The following is a 23,282-nucleotide window of genomic DNA, read 5'->3' on the forward strand; positions in this document are numbered from 1 at the left end:
ATGGCATAGTATCCCTTGCAGGTAGACTTTGATAAGTTAAAAATGTATACCATAAATTTTAAGAAACTAGAAAAATAAGAGCAAATTAGAACTAGAATATATAGAAAAATAAAGATAGGAAATCAATGAAATACAAAACACACACACACACAATAAAGACAGATAAATACAACAAAAACATAGTTCTTTAAAAATAGAACTAGCTTTTAGTTCTTTAAGAATAGAACTTTTAGTTTATTCCATACATATGGAACATATATGTATATATGTGTATGTATATATTATATGTATGTGCGTCTGTATATATATGTGTGTATATATATGTGTGTGTGTGTGTGTGTGTGTATATATATATATATATATATATATACACACACATATCAAGAGAAGTTTATTCCAGGAACGTAAGGTTGGTATAACATTCAAAAACCAATATAAATTATATTAGCAAAACAAACAAAGGCAAGGTTGGTATAACTTTCAAAAACCAACATAAACCATATTAACAAACCAATTAAAATCAGCCTCCATTTATGTTCCCCATCTCTACGTTATGGTCCAGAAATTGCCTCAAGGCAGAAATCCAGTACAATATAAAACTCATCCATTTTCTTTCTCTCAGTCACAGTCCTGCACCGCCTAATCAATATCTGAAAACCATTGTTTCATGTTGTTTATGCCTGGAGGTTAAGTATAATCTTTATTACTGCATGTAGTACCTGCAAACAGAATTCCCAATCTTTGTCTTTAATTGTAACATTTCTTTTTCTGTTAAACAAATAATTGATACATTATTAAATTCCATATAAATACTGACATATTTGAATTTAAGTGTATCTTTTTTCTTGAATTTCTTAATTTTTATCCTGTGTTCTTTTTTGTCTTTGTCTTTCTCAGATTGACTGTATGTCTTATTTATTATTTCTCCTCTACCAACTTTAATTATACATTCAGGTATAATTCCTTCAATGGTTATCTCAGAAATTTTAAAAATGCATCAATGACTTTCTGCAGTCTGCCTTCTTAATTCTACCACATCTCAATCAGTGAAGGAAAGATTAACCCCATTTGCTTGTTTATAGTTTTTGTGCTATTGTTGTCATCATTTACTTCCACATATGTTGTAAACTCAGAAGATACTAGTTTTTCTTATAGTTAGGATTTGTTTATATTAACTTGTATATTTAATTATTTTTCATAATTACTAACCTATTTCTTCCAGTAGTTTTGAAGTTCAACCTAGAATCATTAGTCTAATAATATTAATAATCATTAATATAATTTTAATACTTCTAATAAATAGGTGAATCTGTTTGTTTCTGAATAATAAGTCTTCTGGTGATAAAATATTTTGGCTTTTTTCCTAAAAATACTTCTAGTGTCCCTTTATTCTAAAAGTAATTTTTGCTGTTTACAGAATTCTAGATAGGCAGTATTGTTTTATTTAACACTTCGACAATGTCTTTCAATTGCCTTTGGTTTCCGTCATTTCTGTTGATAAATCAGCAATAATGTTTTTCATCGCTTGTTGAAAACCGTTGCCCACTGTCTTTTCCAATTTTCTTTCTTTCCCATTTCTGTTTTCTCTCTTTCTGGGACTCCAGTTACACAAACTTAGACTATTTGATTATGCCCTGTATGTCTCTCATGTTCTCTTCTATTCCTTCCATTCTTGTTCTCTCTGTGCTACAGTTTGGATTTTTCTATTAGTCTGTCTTTAAATTGATTAACCTTGTCTTCGGCCATATCCAGTCTGGATTTTAACCTAGGCAATGACTTTTTATTTCATAATTTTAAATGATAGAATGTCAAATTCTTTTTTCAAGAATCCAATTCTCAGTTTAATTATCCACATATTTATTTCCTTTCTCTTTTTCTCTATTTTCTTGACAGTATTTTTCAAATATGACATATACATTATATGTATACACACTTATATTCTTTTGATGGCTATTTTAACATTTGATTTGACAAAAATTATAGATACTTATGTACAATTTGTTTTAAAATATATATACATTGTGGAATGGCTAAATTGAACGGATGAACATATACATTACTTCACATACTTACTTCTCTGCAATAAGAATACTTAAAATCTCTTTGCAATTTTCAAGAATACAATATATTATCATTATCTATAGTCACCATGATGTACAACAAAACTCTTGAACTTATTCTTCCTAACTGAAATTGTAATCTTTACTTCTGAGTTTTTTTTTATATTCCACATATAAGATCATGCAATATTCATCTTTCTGTGCTTGATTTGTTTTATTTAGCATAATGTCTCCAGTTCCATCCACATTGTTGTAAATGACAGTATTACATTTTTTAAGGCAGAATAGTATTCCCATCGCACGTTCTTTATTCAGTCTTCCATTGATGGACACTTACAATTATTCCATATCTTAGCTATTGTAAATAATGCTGCAACAAATGTGAGAGTGCAGACATACTGGTTTCATTACCTTCAGAGATACACTCAGAGGTGAGATTGCTGAATCTTATGGTAATTACATCATTACTTTTTTTGAGCAATTTCCATGTGATTTTCCATAATGACTGTACTAATTTACATTCCTGCAAATGGTATGCAAGGATTTCCTTTTCCCCACATCCTCTCCAACACTTATTCTTTCTTTTTGATAATAGTTCTAGCAGGTGTTAGGTGATATGTCTTCATGGTTTTAATTGACATTTCTCTGATGATTAGTGATGTTAAACATTTTCTCATATGCCTGTTGACCTTTTCTCTGTCTTCTTTAGAGAAATAGCTTTTCTGGTCGTTTGCTTATTAATCAGGTTGTTTTCTTACTATTGAGTTGTTTGAGTCTACTGTATATTTTGAATATTAACTCTTTATCAGATGTATGATTTGCAAATATTTTCTCCTATTCTGTAGGTTGTCACTTTGCTCAGTTGATTGTTTCTTTGCTATACAGAAGCTTTTTAGTTTGATATAATTTTTCTATTTTTGTTTTTCCTGCATGTGTTTTGGGCTTCATTTCCAAAAATTCATTGCCCAGACCAATGTCCTGGAACTTTGCACTTATGTTTTTTCTGGCAGTTTTAGTTTTAGGTTGTACATTGAAGTCTTTAATCTACTTTGAGTTTTTATATGACGTGAGATACAGGTCTAATTTCATTCTTATGCATATGAATATCCAGTTGTTCCAACATCATTTATAGACGAGATTGTTCTTTCACCATTGTACATTCTTGGCATCTTTGTAAAAATCAATCTACTGTAAGTGTGTGGATTTATTTCTGGGCTCTCTGTTCTGGTCCACTGATCTAGATGTCTGTTTTTATGCCACTACCACACTGTTTTGATTACTACAGTTTTGTAGTAGATTTTCAATCAGGTTGTTTAACGTCCACTTTTGTGCTTTTTTGATCAAGTTGTGTTGGGCTATTCAGGGTCTTTTTTGTGGTTCTATATGAATTTTGAAATTTTTTTTCTTTCATTGAAAAATGTCATTGAGGCTGGGCACAGTGGCTTACACTTGTAATCCCAGCACTTTGGAAGGCCAAGGCAGGTGGATCACCTGAAGCCAGCAGTTTGAGACCAGCCTGGCCAACATGGCAAAACCCTGTCTCTACTAAAAATACAAAAAAAATAGCTGGGTGTGGTGGCACACACCTGTAATCCCAGCTACTCAGGGGGCTGAGGTAGGAGAATTGCTTGAACCAAGGAGACGGAAGTTGCAGTGAGCAAAGATTGCACCACTGCACTCTAGCCTAAGTGACAGAGTGAGACTCCATCTCAGAAAAGACAAAAAGAAAGAAAACAAAACAAAAAATGTCATTGGATTTTGATAGGGATTATAATGAATCTTTAGATTGCTTTAGGGAGTATGAACATTTTAACAAAATTAATTTTCTTTTTTATTATACTTTAAGTTTTAGGGTACATGTGCACAATGTGCAGGTTTGTTACATATGTGTCCATGTGCCATGTTGGTGTGCTACACCCATTAACTCGTCATTTAGCATTAGGTATATCTCCTAATGCTGTCCCTCCCCCCTCCCCCCACCCCACAACAGTGTGATGTTCCGCTTCCTGTGTCCATGTGCTCTCATTGTTCAATTCCCACCTACGAGTAAGAACATGCGGTGTTTGGTTTTTTGTCCTTGCGATAGTTTACTGAGAATGATGGTTTCCAGTTTCATCCATGTCCCTACAAAGGACATGAACTCATCATTCCATAAATGTGAGATATCTTTCCATTTATTTGTGTCTTCTATTTATTTCATCAGTATTTCAGTTTTCAGTATACAGATCTTTCATCTCTTTGGTTAAATTTATTTCAAAGTATTTTTTGTAGCTATTGCAAATGAGATTTTTTCTTGGTATCTTTTTTTGATTGTTTCTAGCATATGGAAATGCTACTTATTTTTTGTATGTTGATTTATATCCTGCAACTTGAATGAAATCTTTTATTCTAAGAAGTTTTAATGGAGTCTTTCGGGTTTTTACGTATAGAATCATGTCATCTGCAAATAGGGACAATTTAGGTTATCCCTTTCCAATTTGAATGCCTTCTTTTCTTTCTCTTGAATAATTTCTCTGGATAAGACTTCCAGTACTATGTGAAACAGAAGTGTTAAGAATGGACATCCTTGTCTTGTCCCTGATTTTGAAGGAAATACTTTCAACTATTCACCATTTAGTATAGTGTTAGCTGTAGGATTGTCATATATGTCTTTTACTGTATTGAGGTACATTCATTCTGTACCTAATTTGTTGAGAATTTTTATCATGAAGGGAGGAATTTTGACAAATGAATTTTCTGCATCAATTGAGGTGATCATATAATTTTTGTCCTTCATTCTGTTAATAATGTATATCACATTTATAGATTTGCACATGTTGAATCATCCTTGCATCCCTGGTGTAAGTCCCACTTGATCATGGTGAATGATTCTTTTAATGTGCTGTTGAATTTGGTTTACTAGTGTTCCATTGAGGATTTCTGCATCTATGTCATCAGGGATATTGGCCTGTAATTTTGTTTTCTTGTAGTGTTGTCTGTCTTTGGTATTAGGTCATGTTAGCCTGTTAAAATGAGTTTGGAAGTATTCTTGCTTCTTCTATTTTTTGGAAGAGTTTGAAAAGGATTGGTGTTAGGGTTTTTAAAAATATTTGGTAGATTTCAGAAGTGAAGCCATCAGGTACTGAGTTCTTCTTTGATAGGAGACTTTTAATTACAGATTCAATCTCCTTGTTATTGATCTGTGGAGATTTTTTATTTCTTCATGATTTAGTCTTGGTAGATTGCACCTAGAAATTTATTCATTTTTTCTAGGTTATCTAATTTGTTGGCATAAAATTGTTCACAGTAGTCTTTTATAATGCTTTGTATTTCTGTGCTAACAGTTGTAATGTCTATTTCATTTCTAATTTCATTTGAGTGTTCTCTCTTTTTCCTTAGTATAGCCAAAGGTTTGTCAATTTTGTTCAGCTTTTCAAAAAAACAACCCTTAATTTCATTGATCTTTTTTATTGTTTTTACTCATTTCTATTTGATTTACTTCTGGTTTTATCTTTATTACGTCTTTCTTACTGCTAACTTGGACTTTGTTTGTTCTTGTATTTCTACTTCCTTGAGATGTAATGTTGTTTATTTGCATTTTTTCTTTTTTGAGGTAGGTGTTTATTGCTATAATTTTCCCTCTTAAAACTGATTTTACTGCATCCCGTAAGTTTTGGTATGTTGTGTTTTTACTTTTGTCTCATGATAGTTTTACTTTCTTCATTCACCTATTAGTTGTTCAGGATCAGGTTGTTTAATTTCCATGTATTCATGAATTTCCTGAAATTTCTCCTATTATTGATTTCTAGTTTCACACTTTTGTAGTCAGAAAAGATACTTGATAAGATTTCAATCTCCTTAAATTTCTTAAGACTTGTGGCCTAACTTATAATCTACCCTAGGGAATATTCTGTGTAGACTTAAGAAGAATGTATATTCTGCTGCTGTTGTATGGGCCATTCTATATATGCCTGTTAGGACCATTTGGTCTAATGTGAGTTTAAGTTTGATGTTTCCTTATTGACTTTCTGTCTGGATGATCTGTCCATTGCTGAAAGTTGAGCATTGAAGAAATCTTCCAGTATTACTGTCTTACAATCTCTCTCTCCTTTCAGGTGTATTAATATTTGTTTTATATGTTTTGATGTTCAGATGTTGGGTGCATATATATTTATAATACTTATATCCTCTTGATAAATTGGCACATTATTATATAATAATCTTCTTTGTCGTTTTACAGTTCTTGACTAAGTCTGTTTTATCTGACATAACTTCTCCAGCTCTCTTTTGGTTTCGAGTTGCATGAAATATCTTTTTCTATGCCTTCATTTTCAGTGTATACGTGTACTTACATGTGAAATGAGCCTCTCTTAGGGAGCTTCTGGTTGAATCTTCTTTTTTTATCCATCCAGCCACTTTATGTTCCTTGAATGAAGAATTTAAGCCATTGAGTGTAAACTCAAGGGAATTATTATATGTATGGACTTACTGCTGCCATTAATAATTTTCTAATTGTTTTATAGAATCTTTGTTCTTTTCCTCTCTTGCTCTCTTCTTTTGTGATTACATGATATTTTTCTAGTAATATGCTTTGATTCCTTAGTTTATATCTTTTATGTCTATTATGGGTTTACGTTTTGTGGTTACCATGTGACTTGCAAAACATCTTAGATATAATAGGTTATTTTAAGCTGATAACTTAATTTTGATTTAAAAAAATCCCCCACAACACTTTTACTTCAAATCCTCAGCCTTTTAAATTTTAATGCCACAATTTACATCTTTGCATATATTTTGTAACAATATTGTAGTAATAATTTTTGATAATTTTGTCTTTTAACCTTTGTGCTAAAGATATGTGATTTACATGCAACCATTACAGTATTATTCTAAATTTCACTGTGTACTTACTATCATAGTATGTTTTTTGTTACTAATTACCATCCTTTTCTCTTTCATCTTGAAGAACTATCTTTAGCATTTATTTTAAGACAGGTCTGGTGGTAATGAACTCCATCAGTTTTCCTTTGTCTAGGAATCTTTATCTCTCCTTTATTTCTAAAGAACAACTCTGCTGGCTACAGTATAATTCTTTGGCAGTTGTTTTACTTCACCACCTTGAATATGTCATCCCACTCTCTCATGGCCTGTAAGGTCTCTGCTGAGAAATCTGCTGCTAGCCTTATAAGAACTCCCTTATACATCAATTGTTTCTGTAACACTTTGTTTATAATGTGTCTTGGTGTAGTATAGTTTAAATTGAATTCAGTTGGAGACCTCTAACCTCCCTGTACTTCTATAAATATTTTCCCAGATTTGGAGAGTTTACTGCTAATATTTCTGTAAATAAGCTTTCTATCCCTTTGCCTTTCCCTTCTCCTTCACTAACTTCTATTACTCATACGTTTGCTCTTTTGATGCTGTTCCATAAATCTCATGAGCTTTCTTTAGTTTTTCATTATTTTTTCTCCTCTGACAGTATATTTTCAAATAATCTGTCTCTGAGTTCACAGATTCTTTTTTCGCCTTGATCAATTCTACTGTTGATGCTCTCTATTGCATTTTTTCATTTATGGCATATTCCAGCTCCAGAATTTGTTTTTGTTTTTATTTCAATCTCTCTGCTAAATTTCTTATTTTGGTAATTTATTGTTTGTCTGATTTCCTCAATTGCTTTTCTATATATTCCTGAAGTTCACTGAGCTTCCTTAAATCAATTATTTTGAATTCTTTGTCCAATAGTTTGCATATCTCAATTTTTTTTTCAGTTTGGCTACAGGGAGATTATTATACCCTTTGGGTGTTGCTATATCTCTTTGGTTTTTCTTGTTTCTTATTGCCTTATATTGATGTCTGTGCATTTGAAGAAGTCAAGACTTATTCTAGACTTTGCAGGCTGGCTTTGTCTAAGAAACCCCTTTCCAAGTCAATTTGTCTAGAGATTCCAGGCAGGTTATTTGACATGTTCTAAGTGTGGGCTTGCTATTTGAATCCCTGGGCAGGCTCTACTGGTGCCTGTGTTGGCAGGTGGAGGAGCCTGATGCTTGGGTCTGCAGGGTTAGTACTATATCCTGGATCCACAGGTGGACCTGTTGGTTAGATATGCAGGGATAGACCTGAAGCCTGGATCCATAAGGGAGGTCTTGGAGCCTGTATACATAAAGGCCAGGCTGAAGCCTGGGTCCACAGCACTGCACCTAGTGCTGGAATAGGCCTTGAGCCTGAGTTTGTAAGAGATGGCTAGGTGTGTGGCGGGCTTGGCACCTGACTCCACTGGGATGGACCTAGAGCCTTAGTCCATGGGGGCTTCCTTGTAGCCTTAGTCTTCAGAGGTGTTCTTATGAACATCAGTCCATGGTCTGGCCTGGAACTCAGGTCTACTGGGGTGAGCCTTGACTCTCGGTCCTCTGGAGCCTGAAGCTATGGGGCCTAGCCTGGAGCCTTGGGCCAACATAAAGTCTAAATCTGTGGGGGATAATCTGGAGCCATTATTGAAGACATTGGCCTGGTTCCTGGATGGGCTGTCCTGGACCCTGAGACAACAGGCATTGTTCTGAAACCTGCATCCACTGGGGCCAGCCTAGAGGCTGGGTGTGTAGGTACTGACCAAGAGGCTAAGTCCCTGAGGGTGGCCTGGTTCTTAGGGGCTCAGGGCCTGACCTGGAACCTGGGCACAAAGGGAAAGTCCTGGGACCTGGATATGTGGGGCTTTTCCAGTGCTTGGGTCTACTGGGACTTACTTGAACTATGAGTCCGCTGGAACACAAGGGTGTAAGGACTGGTTTGGAGGGTAAAGACATAGAGACAAGCCTGGCACTGGGAAGGTCTGGAGCCTGGTCCACAGGAGTTGATGTGGCAATGGGTGAACCCAAATTCTGTATCTGCAGGGGCAATCTGGAGGCAAGGTCCACAGGTACTGAGTTAGGTACCTGCAGCCTTGGTCCTTGGGAGCCAGTTTGTTTCTGGGGGCAGCTCAGAGCCTGAGGCCAGTGATCGGCCTGGCTTTGGGGCAGGCCTGGAGCCAGATTCCGCAAGAGCTGTGCTGGTACAGGGGCAGAAGCCACTTGGGCCTGCCTGACAGTGGGGCTGGCCAGATCCTGGGACCACTGAGGTCAGCCTGGTGGTAGGGTAGGCCCAGCGACCCAATCCATCAGGGAGGCCTGGAGCCTGGGCCTGCAGGATCCTGTCTGGGTCACGGTGAACTTAAAGACTCTCCTGAGTATCAGCTTGGAGTCTGGAGTCACAGCAGCTGATCTGGCGCTGGGTGGGCCTACAGCCTACATTTCCAGGGGCTGTCCTGGACATTGGGTTCACTGGTGCTGGCCTGATATTTGGTGCTGGAGTGGACCTAAAGCCTGAGGCTGTGCGGACCAGCCTAGTGCTGTGGATAGTTAGAGCCTTGTGCCATTGGAGTCAGCCTGGCAGTGGGGCAGAGACTAAGTCTGCTATGCAGTCTTGGAGCCTAGGGCTGCAGGATTTAGCCTACTGCTAGGATAGACCTGAAGTTCAGTCTGCAGATATTGGCCTAGAGTTTGGAGCCACAGGGGCCTGCTAAGTGTTGATTTTTACTCGGGTTTTGGGGTCTAAAGCAAATTCTGGTGCTCACTTGCCTCTCCTTTCCCCATGCAAAGAGTATCTCTCTCCATGTTGTGCTGCCCGAAGTTGGAGGAGAAGCAATGTGGGCAAGGTAAAACTGTCCTTCCTACCCTCTTCAATGTGTCTTTTAAAAAATGTCTCTGCTACACCTGGGTGTTATACTCTCTCACCTTGTTTCCTTAGCTTTTTGAAGGTTTTTTGGGCATGGATAATTGTTTGAATTGATGTTTCTATGGCAGGAGGAGTGCAGGAGAGCCCTATTCTGCTGTCTTGCTGATGTCCCTTGGTGCATATCTGTATCTTATCAATCACATTTTTTTGACTCTTGAATGTTTACTAACTTTTTTTGCTTTATATCAAACATTATGAATAAAAGAACCATAGAATCGAAGTATGATGTTATCTTCTAATATGGATGATTTGATCTTTCCTCTGGCAGAGTCTGATACCCTCAATCTAATAAAGAATTGAGCCGGAATAAGAGCAAATTGATGTCTAGTAAAACTCAGTCTACTTTTGTTTGTTTGTCAATGAATATTTAATAACAAGGTTTACAACATATGCTTACCTAATATATAATTTTATGTCACTGCAGCAAAAGAAAACATCTTGTTCACTGGATAAAAAAGGCCTGCTTTATATGTGTTCAATTCAGTGCAATTAAAAAATACTGTGATTATCATTTCATAGCTTCAGAATTTGAATAGGTGCCAGTGTTCTTTCCTTTTTCATATGGGAAAAATTCCCATTTTTAAAACTAACGTTTCTTGAAAGTCAAAACTACAGTTCTGAGCAAGAACCTTGGGAAGAAAGAGCAACACATCAGCAAATGCTTGGACTCTGAGTTGGGCGCTGGACTTATATCTAATCAGGACTTCCGCCATTGCCACTGCTACTGCACCAGCATGTGGAACTCACAGCCATCATCAATAGCTTTTTTTTTGACAGCCCTCAAGCCATCTCTTACAGCATCTTTGATTTGAGTGTGTGTGTACTTATTTGGTTATTTGACCAATAATGTGACAGAGCTAGGATAGTTATATTTCTCAATAAAGGTGAATTTTTCCTCTCACAATGTATATTCACAGAGAAGTCCTGCATATCCTACACAGTCAGGATTTAGGTCATCGAAAGAATTAGAGTCACCCCATCACAAGTCAAGAGTCAGCCTCTCTATATTTCTTTCAGCTCTGCAGAACTACTATGCCTTCTTTTTCAAGAGCACCTAAGCAAAAGAGGTCAATTCCATTTTGATAAATAATAACAAATCCTTTATCTGAATCACTACAAACTTTTTCAGTTCTATTATTTTTAAACTCTATATCCAATGAATTTTCTTTCAGCTTCTACTAGTTTTTCTGTCTTCCTGACTCTTGTAAAAAAAAATCCAGAAGATAGTCCATACTTATGCCAAAAAAAAATTCTTTTATTAGATTCACACTAATTTTGTGAACATGAATTTTGATTTTACCAGAACATATTTGTTTTTGGGGGTTGTTTTAGGTTTGGGGTACATGTCACCATTTGTTACGTAGGTAAACACATGTCCCCAGGGGTTTGTTGTGCATATTATTTCATCACCCAAGTATTAGGCCTGGTACCTAATAGTTATCTTTCCTGCTCCTCTCCCTCCTTCCACCCTCTGCAAGTAGATCCCAGTGTCTGTTGTTTCCTTCTTTGTGTTCTTAAGTTATTATTTAGCTCCCATTTATAAGTGAGAACATGTAGTATTTGGTTTTCTGTTCCTGCATTAGCTTGCTAAGGATAATAGCCTCCAGCTCCATCCATGTTCCCACAAAATACATAATCTCATTCTTTTTATGGCTGCATAGTATTCCACTGTGTGTATGTACATTTTCTTTATCCATTCTGTCACTGATGGGCATTTAGGTTGATTCCGTGTCTTTACTATTGTGAATAGAGCTGCAACGAACATTTGCATGCATGTGTCTTTATGGCATAATGATTTATATTCCTCTGAGTATATGCCCAGTAATGGGACTGCTGAGTTGAATGGTAGCTTTGCTTTTAGCTCTTTGAGGAATTGCCATACTGCTTTTCACAATTATCGAACTAACTTACACTCCCACCAACAGCGTATAAGTGCTCTCTTCGCCACAACCTCACCAGCATCTGTTTTTTTTTTCCACTTTTTAATAATAGCCATTCTGACTGATGTAAGATGGTATCTCATTGTGGTTTTCATTTGCATTTCTCTGTTAATCAGTGAAGTTGAGCTTTTCATCATGTAATTGTTGGCCACATGTATGTCTTCTTATGAAAAGCATCTATTCGTGACTTTGCCTACTTTTTTATGGGATTTTTTCTTGTAAATTTATTCAAGTTCCTTATAAATGCTGGATATTAGACCTTGGTCAGATGCACAGTTTGTGAAAATTTTCTCCCATTCTGTAGGTTGTCTGTTCACTTTGTTGATAGTTTCTTTTGCTTTTATTGCAATTGCTTTCAGCATCTTCATTATGAAATCTTTGCCCATGCCTATGTCCTGAAATGGTATTGCTTAGGTTGTCTTCCAGGGCTTTTATAGTTTTGGGTTTTACTTTTGTCATTAATCCATCTTGAATTAGTTATTTATATGGTACAAAAAAAAACGGGTCCAGTTTTAGTCTTCTGCATATGGCTAGCCATAAAACTACATGGTTCTGAAAGAAAGCTTAGGGGCAAAGATTTCTTAGAGAAAACACAAAAGGCAATAATCTTAAAAGGAAAAACTGATTAATTGTACCTCATCAAATTTTAAACCTTCTGCTCTTAAGGAACACCGTTTAAAAATAGAAAGCAAGGATTATATTCAAAGAAAAGTATATGCTTATTAATTTGTAACTTGAATGTATAAAGAACTTCTGTATATTAATAATAAAATGTAAACAATTGAATAAAAATGGGTAAAAGATCTAGACAAATATATCAGTAAAGAAGATATATTAATGGAAAATAAGCAATTAAAAGGTGTTCAGTGTCATTAGTCATCAGGGAAATTCCAATTAAAACCACAATGAGCTATCACAAAACACATAATGGCTAAAATTAAAACAACAAGCATATGAATTACTTTTTATTTTATATATATGTGTATATATATACACATATATATACACACACATATATATACACACATATATATACACACATATAGACACACACACATATATATACACACACACATACACACACATATATACACATATATATATACACACATATATACACATATATATATATACACACACATATATATGTATACACACACACATATATATATATATATTCTTGGAGATGGAGTCCTGTTCTATAGCCTATGCTGGAGTGCAATGGCGCGATCTCGGCTTACTGCAACCTCTGCCTCCCGGGTTCAAGCAATTCTCCTGCCTCAGCCTCTCGAGTAGCTGAGATTACAGGCACGCGCCATCATGCCTGGCTAATGTTTGTAGAGATGGAGTTTCAGCATGTTGGCCAGGCTGGTCTTGAACTCCTGACCTCAGGTGATCCACCTACCTCAGCCTCCCAAAGTGCTGGGATTACAGGCGTGAGCCACCACGCCTGGCCAAATTCGTAATATACATAATAACATAGGCCAATTTCAAAAGGTTATTTTGTGTGAAAAAAATTTATACAAAATATTGCATTCTCAATGATTCTATTTATATTAAGTCCATGAATATGCAAAGCTAATTAATGGTAGTAGCAATCAGAACTGTGGTGTGATGTTGTGTGGGCTGTGGGAGTTGACTAAAACGACCAGGAGGAAAAATTCCGTAAATTAGGAAGATATTCTTTGTCTGGATTGAGGTGCTGATTACACTATTGTACATCTTTATCAAAACTCATCAAATTGTATGTTTAAAATATAAATAGTTCACCCAAATTAAAAAAAAAATGATCTATGGTTGGCTATAAAATTTCTGCTTTGTCTTGATTTATCATTAACTGTGAAAATATGATTTGTCTCTCAAATTAATGAATATTTTTGAGCCAGATGTAAAAGCCTCAGAAATAAAAAATAAATCTTACAACCATTACTTTTCAGATGAGGAAACTAAACTACAGATAAGTGGTTTTTTAGTGACTTTCCCAAAGTCACTAAAAAATAAAAAGGTATTCAAAGGGGGGAAAAAAGAAGCTTCTCGTTCTAATCCAAATACATTTTATAATACATCATAGCATACTTATCAAAAATAATTTAACATATTCAGACTAAATTTATGAAACCACTTGAAAAGGTAAAATAAAATATTGGGGGTAAATTTGAGCAGGAATCACGGCCTTATTAAATAACAAAATGGAATCCAGATATCAAGTCTTAGTATTTAAGCGTCATGGTTTAGTCTAAAACTATACTTCCATGATTTTTTAAAAGTTAAACAATATCATGAAACGATCGTGTTGCCTACAATTCTCAATTAGAATTTATAAATTTGGAGTTGAAAAGAGTTTTATCCTACATATGATAAAGCACTATACTCATTCACCCCTTATTGGGTGGCTCATATGTGGCAGCACAGTCCCGGATTATTTTTTGGATGGAAAGTTGAGTACTGAGGCATTGCTTAGGATCACTTTAACTGGTTTACCTTTCCTATGCACTTAATTCTAAGTTAGCATTATAGATAATTTAATTTTGTAGCTTGTTTTTAAAAGATTATAGTAGTTTTGGAGTAAACCATGAAACCTAGATACCAACAACTGATGTTAGGAATCCATTTTGTTGTCAGAGTTGTGAGTCTGTTTGTCTCGATTATTTTATTCCACCTTTAAATTACTTTATAATTTTAGCTTAGATTTTTGGATAAATATACTATGATGAAACATTAAAAGTGTTGAGTATTGAGGCTCCAAATGAATCAAATTCCCTGTACAATTAGTGATTCTCTCTGTGATGTGTAACTGGATAAGAATAACAAGTTTCTCAGATAATAAACAGATTAAGGGTCTGATCCCTGTCTCTCTCACTCATAACTTATTCTCAGATGACTAACAGGGATGAGGCCAAAGATAAGGATTTTAGTCTCCTACTTTAGCTACAGCGTTCCAATCGGTAGTAACTTCCAGAATGGCAATCACAACTGCTCTCTGTAGGGTCAGCTACTAGATGCTCTAGTGGTGTCCTTCTGGGATATTGCTTCTCTGCAACATCGTCTTTAATCCAGCAGTTGGACAGCTCCGAATGATGCTCTTGCTCAGCCTCAGCACCACCTCTAGAGGTCGCTTCCCAACTGGGTGCATGCTGATCCCCCTGGAATAGCGGCTTTCAAAATTTATCCTGAGAGAATACACTTTATATTCTGACCCAGTGAACACGACATGCATGTATAGAATCAAAACAAACATCACAAGATAATACCCTTATTACATGTGATGGTGTATTTCATTTAATTCTTAAATGAGAATCATAACAACCTGAATTGGTTTCATGATCAATAATGGTTAACAACATGCTGTCTGTAAAACGTTGATCTAGAGGTAGTAATTACACAGGAGGATTAACCTCAATAAAAGATTTTTTAAAAGAATTTCGACAAATTTCAGGTTTAGAGAAGTGACTGATTTCCAACATTTTGAACATGAAGAATATACAGTTACATGGAACCTAATCAGGGCTTCTTTTAACAGAGAAGGTAGAAAATAACACAGCTAAGAACTATATACTAATGCCTTCTGCGTCATCAGTGGGTATTTTTGGTAACATTTTTGTTTATTTCAGCATACATCTTCATATTATTGCTTCATCCCCAAACTATTTACTTCTTGTGTTGATATATAAAAGAACATGGCTAGTCCAGGTACGGTGGCTCACACCTGTAATCCCAGCACTTTGGGAGGCCAAGGTGGGCAGACCATTTGAGGTCAGCAGTTCGAGACCAGCCTGGCCAACATGATGATACACTGTCTATAATAAAAATACAAAAATTAGCCGGACATAGTGGTGCATGCCTGTAATCGCAGCTGCTCAGGAGGCTGAGGCGGGAGAATTGTCTGAACCTTGGAGGTGGAGGTTGCAGTGAACCAAGATTGTACCACTGCACTCCAGCCTGAACAACAGAGCAAGACTCCATAAAAAAACTTCTTTTTAATTTTCTCTTATAATAAAAATGTAGTTTAATTTAGTAATTTGGAATTACATACTTCTAAAGGTGATGGTTCCAAAGAAATGCACATGCGCACGCGCGCATACACACACACACACACCCCTCAGCTTTGTCCTCTGTCTTGGGCCACTGCCATCCCATCTCAGCTCCCTAGTTTGACACACTGTTGTCACCTCTACCCAAAGATTAGGTCTAGAGTCAGAATATGATGTCAAAATCCTAGTGGAGAAAAGCACCCATGAAAAGTCCCTGGGGAAAGCAACATGCTGAAGTCTGACATGTTATCTTTCATTAAGTTCAACAAAGGAAGAGTTTCCTCCAGTATCAGAACAGATCTTGGCCTTCAAATGAGCAACCCAAGAAGTCACTGGCTTTGTATTGGGCCAGCTGTATGAAAAACATGAAAACTTAGAAAGTAGATTCACAGCAGCACAGTGAGATGCATGTGCTATGAAACACAGAGCCATATCTCCCAGCTCACTCCAGAGCCTATGATCACCGGAAGGACTGACAGATGGAATCATTTGCTATATCTGTTAGAATTGTGTTTGCCTGCAACTAACCACAAAGGCAACACAAAACAAAAAGACTCCAAAGGGTTAAGCAAATAGGGATTGATTTTATCTATGTAATAAGAAGAGCATATACAGGCACTCTACTGCTGGCTATGGGACTCAACTATGCCACCAAAGACCCATCTCTATCTCTTTATCTGACCACCCTTGTCATTAGCACATTGGCCTTTGTCCACATTCTTAGAGGCCTGTTGGTCGCAAGATGACTACTTAGGCCTCATGTTCACATCTTAGATGGAAAATGGGGAAGGGCAAGTAAGCTTAAAGAAAAGTCTCCCAGGGAGACTATGAAGGCTGCCCTCCCTAGAGACTTTTATAGACATCTTATTGTCAGAACATGGCCATTCCCTTGCTGCTAGTGAAATCAAGTGCTTTCAGTGAGGCATAGTGGTGTCCTGTACTATGAGAAGGGAAATGAAAACTGACAAATAATTCTCTCTCTCCTCTCTTGTGTGTGTGTATGTGTGTGTGTTGTTCTTTCTCAGTCTCTCAATTTTTTTTCTGAGCACATATAGTTAAGTTTTGGAAAATCAACTGTATGTATGACATAATCCCACTATACTTCACTCGTGAATTTATAGATATATGAGAAAAGGACTGGGAAGGGAATTAAAATTTGCTGAGTATCTAAAATGGGCTAAACAAATTGTTAGGCCTTTTTTATATGTGTGTGTGTGCATATATAGATAGATGTAGATGGTATAGATATAGTGTGTGGTGTGTGTATATACCTTTCTCATAGGTTTTTATAAAACATATATATACACACACACATGCACATATATATCTTACAGACACACACCAATATATACAAAAACCTATGACAAAGGCATAATTATGCCTATGCTACATATTGAGAAAATGATGCTCAGATTAAGGAAGTTGCTTGCAGCCTCTCAGCTAGAGACTGGCAAAAGTAGAGTCAAGATTCAGACATAATTCTGTCTGTAATCCATACTGCTTTAAAACTAGAAGATAGAAGAGGCAAGAGAAAATATGCATGCAGTGTTTTGCAGTCTGGACAAAATTTTAAATTGATCATAACTGAGGCATTCAACTCACTAAGACCATATATTTAGCCAGAAAATAGCCTCCTGTGCCCAGTAGTTCATATGCAAGTTTTGAGTATCTTCCAAGCCCAGTTCTAATGTGACAGGGGCTTGGATGACTTGTTGCCAAGAAAGCAGCAGGGCTACATTTTTTATTGGACTGACTAGCTGTTCTGATGTCACTTAGGAACAGCTTGAGAGCAAATGCGTCTTCTTGCTCCTGTTTCCTGAATCCCAAATGGACATGGTTTTTGTCAGAGCCTCATGACAGGCATAGCTTTGGCACAGATCCCAGAGCCACCATGTGGCCACCACAGCCCTCAAACTCTTTCCACTTTGGCATAGTGAAAGCAGAATCTGTTCTGAATTGAAACGGGAGCTCTACATTGTTTCCCAGAGGGAGAGATGGTGGAGAGCAAATAAATAAATTTCACTGATAACAAAACAGAGCTTGCAAATTTCATCACTAGGGACTTTAGAAACGTTTCAGATACTATTTATTTAACAGTCTCTGGGATGATTTTTACCATACTCCACACAATGTGTAGGGCATGCACAGAATAATAGTTTTCTTTTGCATAATGTACAACTGTTTAAAGCTATGTTATCTCTGGAAAAAAATGAGACTGATCCACTGAAAAAATGCAGTAAGAAATGGACTTAGCTTAAAAATGAATTGGGTTCAACACAAATGTGTAAAACAACAGCTAGAATACTTACATCTCATCTCCTTTAAAAAAATAACCTGGGTGAGCTCTCACAGTCATTTGAAAAGCTAATATTGTCTTCTCATTATTATCTAGTTACTGGTATGCTACTTCTACTACCTGTAATGATCAATTTGTGTGGCAGTATCATACACTGTTTATTTAAGTGACAGGGAAAATGATGATTATCCTTCTTCCTTGTAGTTAATGCTCATTGAGACTAATTCTTTTTGAAGAAGTTGAGAACTGAGCTATGAAGAAGAGAAACAGCATTATTTTCTGAAGGACTGAAGAATATCTGCATTCAAAGCCAAATAGGGCACTTTGCATTAGTGGCCATAAATAGGAAGTTGGAATGACAAATTAGAGGTGACCATTAGACCCCTAAACCTGCCTTTTAAGGGTCTGAAAATCAGATGAATAAGTAGAGAGGCACTGATCATGAATGTTCCCATGCAGATCAGAAATAAAGGAAAAGCTTTAAAAAAGGAATTTTTTCTTGATATTCCATGAACGTGCCATTTTATTCTGTGCTCCTGAGTGAAAATGAAAGAAAGAAGAATTCTTTACAGAGCCCCAACTTAGTGTTTTTCAAGGCACTTTACATACTTTTCTTTATCCCCATAGGAGATAGGTATTATTACTTCCATTTAACAGAAAAGGAAACTGAAGTTATAAGTGGCAAAAAAAACTTATGCATGGTTTCAAGATTTAAAACAAATAGCAGAGTTTAAATACAAACACAGATTAGAGTAGTTCCAGAGCCATTTTCCCTCCTCTATATCATGCTCCCAGATAGGGAAAAAGAGACTCATTAATTTCCTCATCAGAACCAATTGTAAGAGATGGATAGCAACATTCCTATGGCAGAATATTTGTTTTAAACCTCATGTTGTACAATGGGAATGAATAAGCTGAAGGGCATCATGAAGAAGTTAACCAGGGTAAGAAGTTAACCAGGATAGGTAGGATTTTGGACATTATGACAAAGAAAAGCCAAAGAAAGTGTGGAAGTTTAGATGATCAAGGAACTTGGTGAGCATCTTAAAGGTAAGAAAGGCTTACATAGGGAAGGCTATTCTGATGGCTGTTAGAAAGAAGCAGATGTCAGCCCACCACTGGAAATGATTTATTGTAATTCAATGATATTTTAAAAGTGGAACAGGTTATATCATATGGTGCTGACAGAGAGACTTAACAATCTTATATCTAAGAGGCTGAAGAGAGGACTTCTGCAGTGGGTAGATTAAATGAGATGACCTCTATTGTATATCTCACCATTATTCTTTTATGCTATAAATTATAATTCTGTATGAGCTAGGAGCAGTGCATAACCTTTGCTTTTGGTGTAGAAGTATTACTGGTATCAGCAGTCCTAGAGCCAAAAGAGAGTGGATACAGGGAAGTGAGCAGCAAAAAAGAACATGAATAAAGGAATGCTTTTGTCAAGAAGGCAATTAAGAAAAGGTTTCTTAATTGCCTTCTTGACAAAAGCATTCCTTTATTAATGTTCTGTTAAAAAAAAAAAAGGAATTCTTAAAGATGCTGCCTTCTTACCATAGATATTCTTGAAAACAAAGAATCAGGAGTTTAGAAATCCATACTTCTAGATCAACAAAAGAAATCAGGGAGAAAGGCAGGATTAGATGCAAATATTACATTGTAAAACTGAAAGCAGTCAGGCTAGATTTCAGGATTGTTTGAGTGTAATGATCATGTCTTAATCTTCCACTTGCCCAATTCAGCACCTACCACCTATTCTTTAGACATGGAATATAGTAGACATTCATAGAATCTCCTAAAAGGAGATAAAACTTAACAAAAGACAAAATTCCAATAAATGAGAAGAAATTATAGGGAATTATGAGCATGATGCAAAAGAAACGTTTTATTCTGTGCATATCTACCCCTTGTGGACATCAAAATGCCTATGGAATATAAACTGATTTGGGGCCTAGAAAATAAGATGCTATGGAATCTTTGACTGGGACAGAGATATATGAAAGAGATAGAGGTAAACCTGCACCCACTATGTGAAGGCAACAACATAGGATAGATACAAGTATTTTTGTTAAACCAGTCCTAGCACTCGGGGAATGCTATTTCCACATACCTCCTTAAATGGAGTGGTGATACAGGGAATTCCTTAAGTATATGCTTCCATACATTGCCCTTGTGACCTTGTCACAGTGATCTCAGTTCATTGGATCAGGGATGGATTTCTAAGCCAGAGGCTGCTATCTGTGGGCTTGCCAGTGGTCTCTCAGGTGGTTTGGTATTAGAGGTCTATCAGCAGGTACACTCTTCACTGATGGTTAGCCTAATCAGTAAGCTTTAGGATGGTCAGATTTAGCAAATAAAAAATAGGACTCCCAATTAAATTAGAATTTCACATAAATAATGAATCATTTTCTAGTGTATGTTGCTAATTTGCAGGGGTCATATCTGTAGAAAAAGGTATTTTCCATTTACCTGCAATTAAAATTTAACTGAGCACATTGTATTTACCTGATAGCTCGCTCAAGACAGAAAGTATCACAGTAGTAAAGAAGAGAAGTCATAGGAAATATACAGATGAATGAAGTTCATGAACAGGAAGCCACAATCACCTACTGCTGGGAGGAAGAAAGTTACCCAGTGTCACTAGAGCTGCTGCCATGCCAAGATGTGATGCTACCTCTAAGTAACATCCCAGCTCCTCAGATCTAGTGAGGCTCTGCTTAGATGATTACTCGGACTTTCTATTTCTCCATGATTTTTTGCAATAAACCCCCATTAACTGAGGGAATCTGAGTGCATTTCTTTTATAGGCAACTGAAGAGACTATAATTGCCACAGACACAGTTATTTGCCTACTTAATATTCATTCCCTCTTTTTCCTTACTATCAAAATTCTAATTTTAGTTGGGACATGAATGTGCTTACAGGATCTAAATCAAGTATGACAATCTAATTTCATTTTCACAGCCTCTCTTCTAGCTAGAGAGGCCTATGTAACCTGATTCTGATCAGTGAGACCTATCTGGATGTGGTTTCTGGGAAACATTTGCCTTTCCCAGAAAAAAAAGGACAGATGTTGCTGATGTCATCTCTTCCACCACCTTTTCCCTGCCTCAAATAAGAACTGATATCTTGAATAGCAGCAGCCTTCATGTGACCACGATGCTGTTGCATAAAAAATGAAAGCAATATGCAAAATGATGGCATTATTGAGCAGCTGAAATAGCACCAGCAACCACCTTCTAATGGTTATATATTTTGTTATTTAAGAAAAAACAATCCCTGCTTTGCTTATGCCACTATAAATTGGGATTTCTGTTATTTGCAGCCAAATATAACCTTAACTGATAAAACAAAAAAATTATCCTAGGATCCACTGAACATACCTTACTTCAAATTTCTAGCAAATTATCACAAATAAGAAGACAGAATTGCTCCCCGAATACGCTGATATTATTTGGATGTTTGTCCCCTCCAAATCTCATGTTGAAAGGTAATTCCCAGTGCTGGAGGTGTGGCCTGGTTGTAGGTGATTAGATCATGAGGGCAGAACCCTCTTGAATAGTTTAGCACCATTTCCTTAGTGATAAGTGAGTTCTCACTCAGCTCACCAGAGATCTGGTTGTTTAAAAGAGTCTGGGACCTCCCCCTTCTCTCTCTCTTACTCTCTACCTTGCCATATGACATGCTTGCTCCCACTTTGCTTTCCACCATGCTTGGAAGATTCCTGAGGCCCTCACTAGGAGCAGATGCTGCATCCATGCTTGTACAGCCTGAAGAACTAGGAGCCAATTAAAATTCTTTTCTTTGTAAATTACTCCATCTCAGGTATTTTTATAGCAACGCAAGAACAGACTGACACATATTTCACGAACATTTCTGACTTCATAACTCTTTTTAGAATTGCTCCTATGCAGAATTCTCTTTCCTCTCCACTTATCTGAATTGCTTTTTGTTAAGTCTTATTTCTGAGAGATTCTATTATCTTGGCCCACATTGATTCTCTTCCTATTCTGAATCTGATCGTACTTACAGCCTAGAGTCTAAAACATTCATTTCATGCTTGAGGACAGCAAACCTCTGTTGTTTTATCACTTGATACCTATGCTGTTATATATGCAACATATCCCTTTATTGGGTGACAAACTTCTGGAGGGCAAACATATACATATATTTCTTGTGTTCTGAGTGTCTACCATGGTGTTTGCTAGGTATAAACATTAGATAAATGTCTTGACAATGAGAGCAATGATAATGTTGTTGGAAAATAGAGGTAATTTGATAGGATCTTTGGTCATGTGTGTTCCAGGGAATATGCTAAAGTAGGTGGTTTTACCAATACAGCCATGTAGCCTGAGGGAGAACCAAGGAAAGCAGAAAGTTACCAGATATGTGGCTTTGGCAAGTAAATTAACATCTGTAAGCCCTCTCCTCTGTAAAACACAGTGTTACTATAAAGATTTAAAATAATGTTGGTAACCATCCCCCAATGCCTGTGGCATACTAGGCATTAACATGATTAGAATTTAGCTTTGATCTCCTAAAACATATGCGAACAAAATTATAGGCTCTTCTGGCGGAGTTGAGAAGAAATGCTATTGCATATTTCCCCTAACAAAATTGATGTAAGGAAAGGGAAGATAGTGCATTTAAAAAAACACTGAATTAATAAACAGAAGATCTAGTAATTCTAACTCTGTGACTAAACGGTTGTGTGACTTTGGGTAGGCCAGTTAATCCCTCTGAAACTCAGGTTTCTGTTTGTAAAATGCAGATAATGTGACCTGATTTAGCTGCCTGGCAGAATTATTACAAAAAGCATGTGAAATAATATACAAAAAAGTACTTTAAAAGATACAAAGTGTTACATTAACTTAAGGGTGAAGGAGAAAATACACATTTCAAGAACTATTAGAAGTTGCAAATTTATTCATAGCTTAAAAAAAGTTGTCCAAATTTCCAACTCAGATTGAGTGACTTAGCAAAACTTCAGCTCTTAAAAAAGTGTTTAGAGACAAATGAGCTAGACTTTCATTAAATGAACTGAGAAGAAATTAAAACAAAAAACTTGGCTGGGCACTGTGGCTCATGTCTGTAATCCCAGCACTTTGGGAGGCTGAGGCGGGTGGATCACGAGGTCAGGAGTTCGAGACCAGCCTGACCAACATGGTAAAACCCCATCTCTACTAAAAATACAAAAATTAGCCGG

The 23,282-nt window shown here is 36.4% G+C and overlaps 1 pseudogene; it reads right to left on the reverse strand.

Annotated features, from left to right (window-relative positions):
- Positions 1-21,835, reverse strand: part of LOC116476199 (T-complex protein 1 subunit zeta-like) — a 156,860-nt pseudogene extending 135,025 nt beyond the window's left edge.
- Positions 21,836-23,282: the final 1,447 nt, after the last annotated feature.

This window comes from Hylobates moloch, unplaced genomic scaffold (genome assembly GCF_009828535.3).
Source record: "Hylobates moloch isolate HMO894 unplaced genomic scaffold, HMol_V3 SCAFFOLD_11, whole genome shotgun sequence".
In the NCBI taxonomy this organism is placed as follows: Eukaryota; Metazoa; Chordata; class Mammalia; order Primates; family Hylobatidae; genus Hylobates; species Hylobates moloch.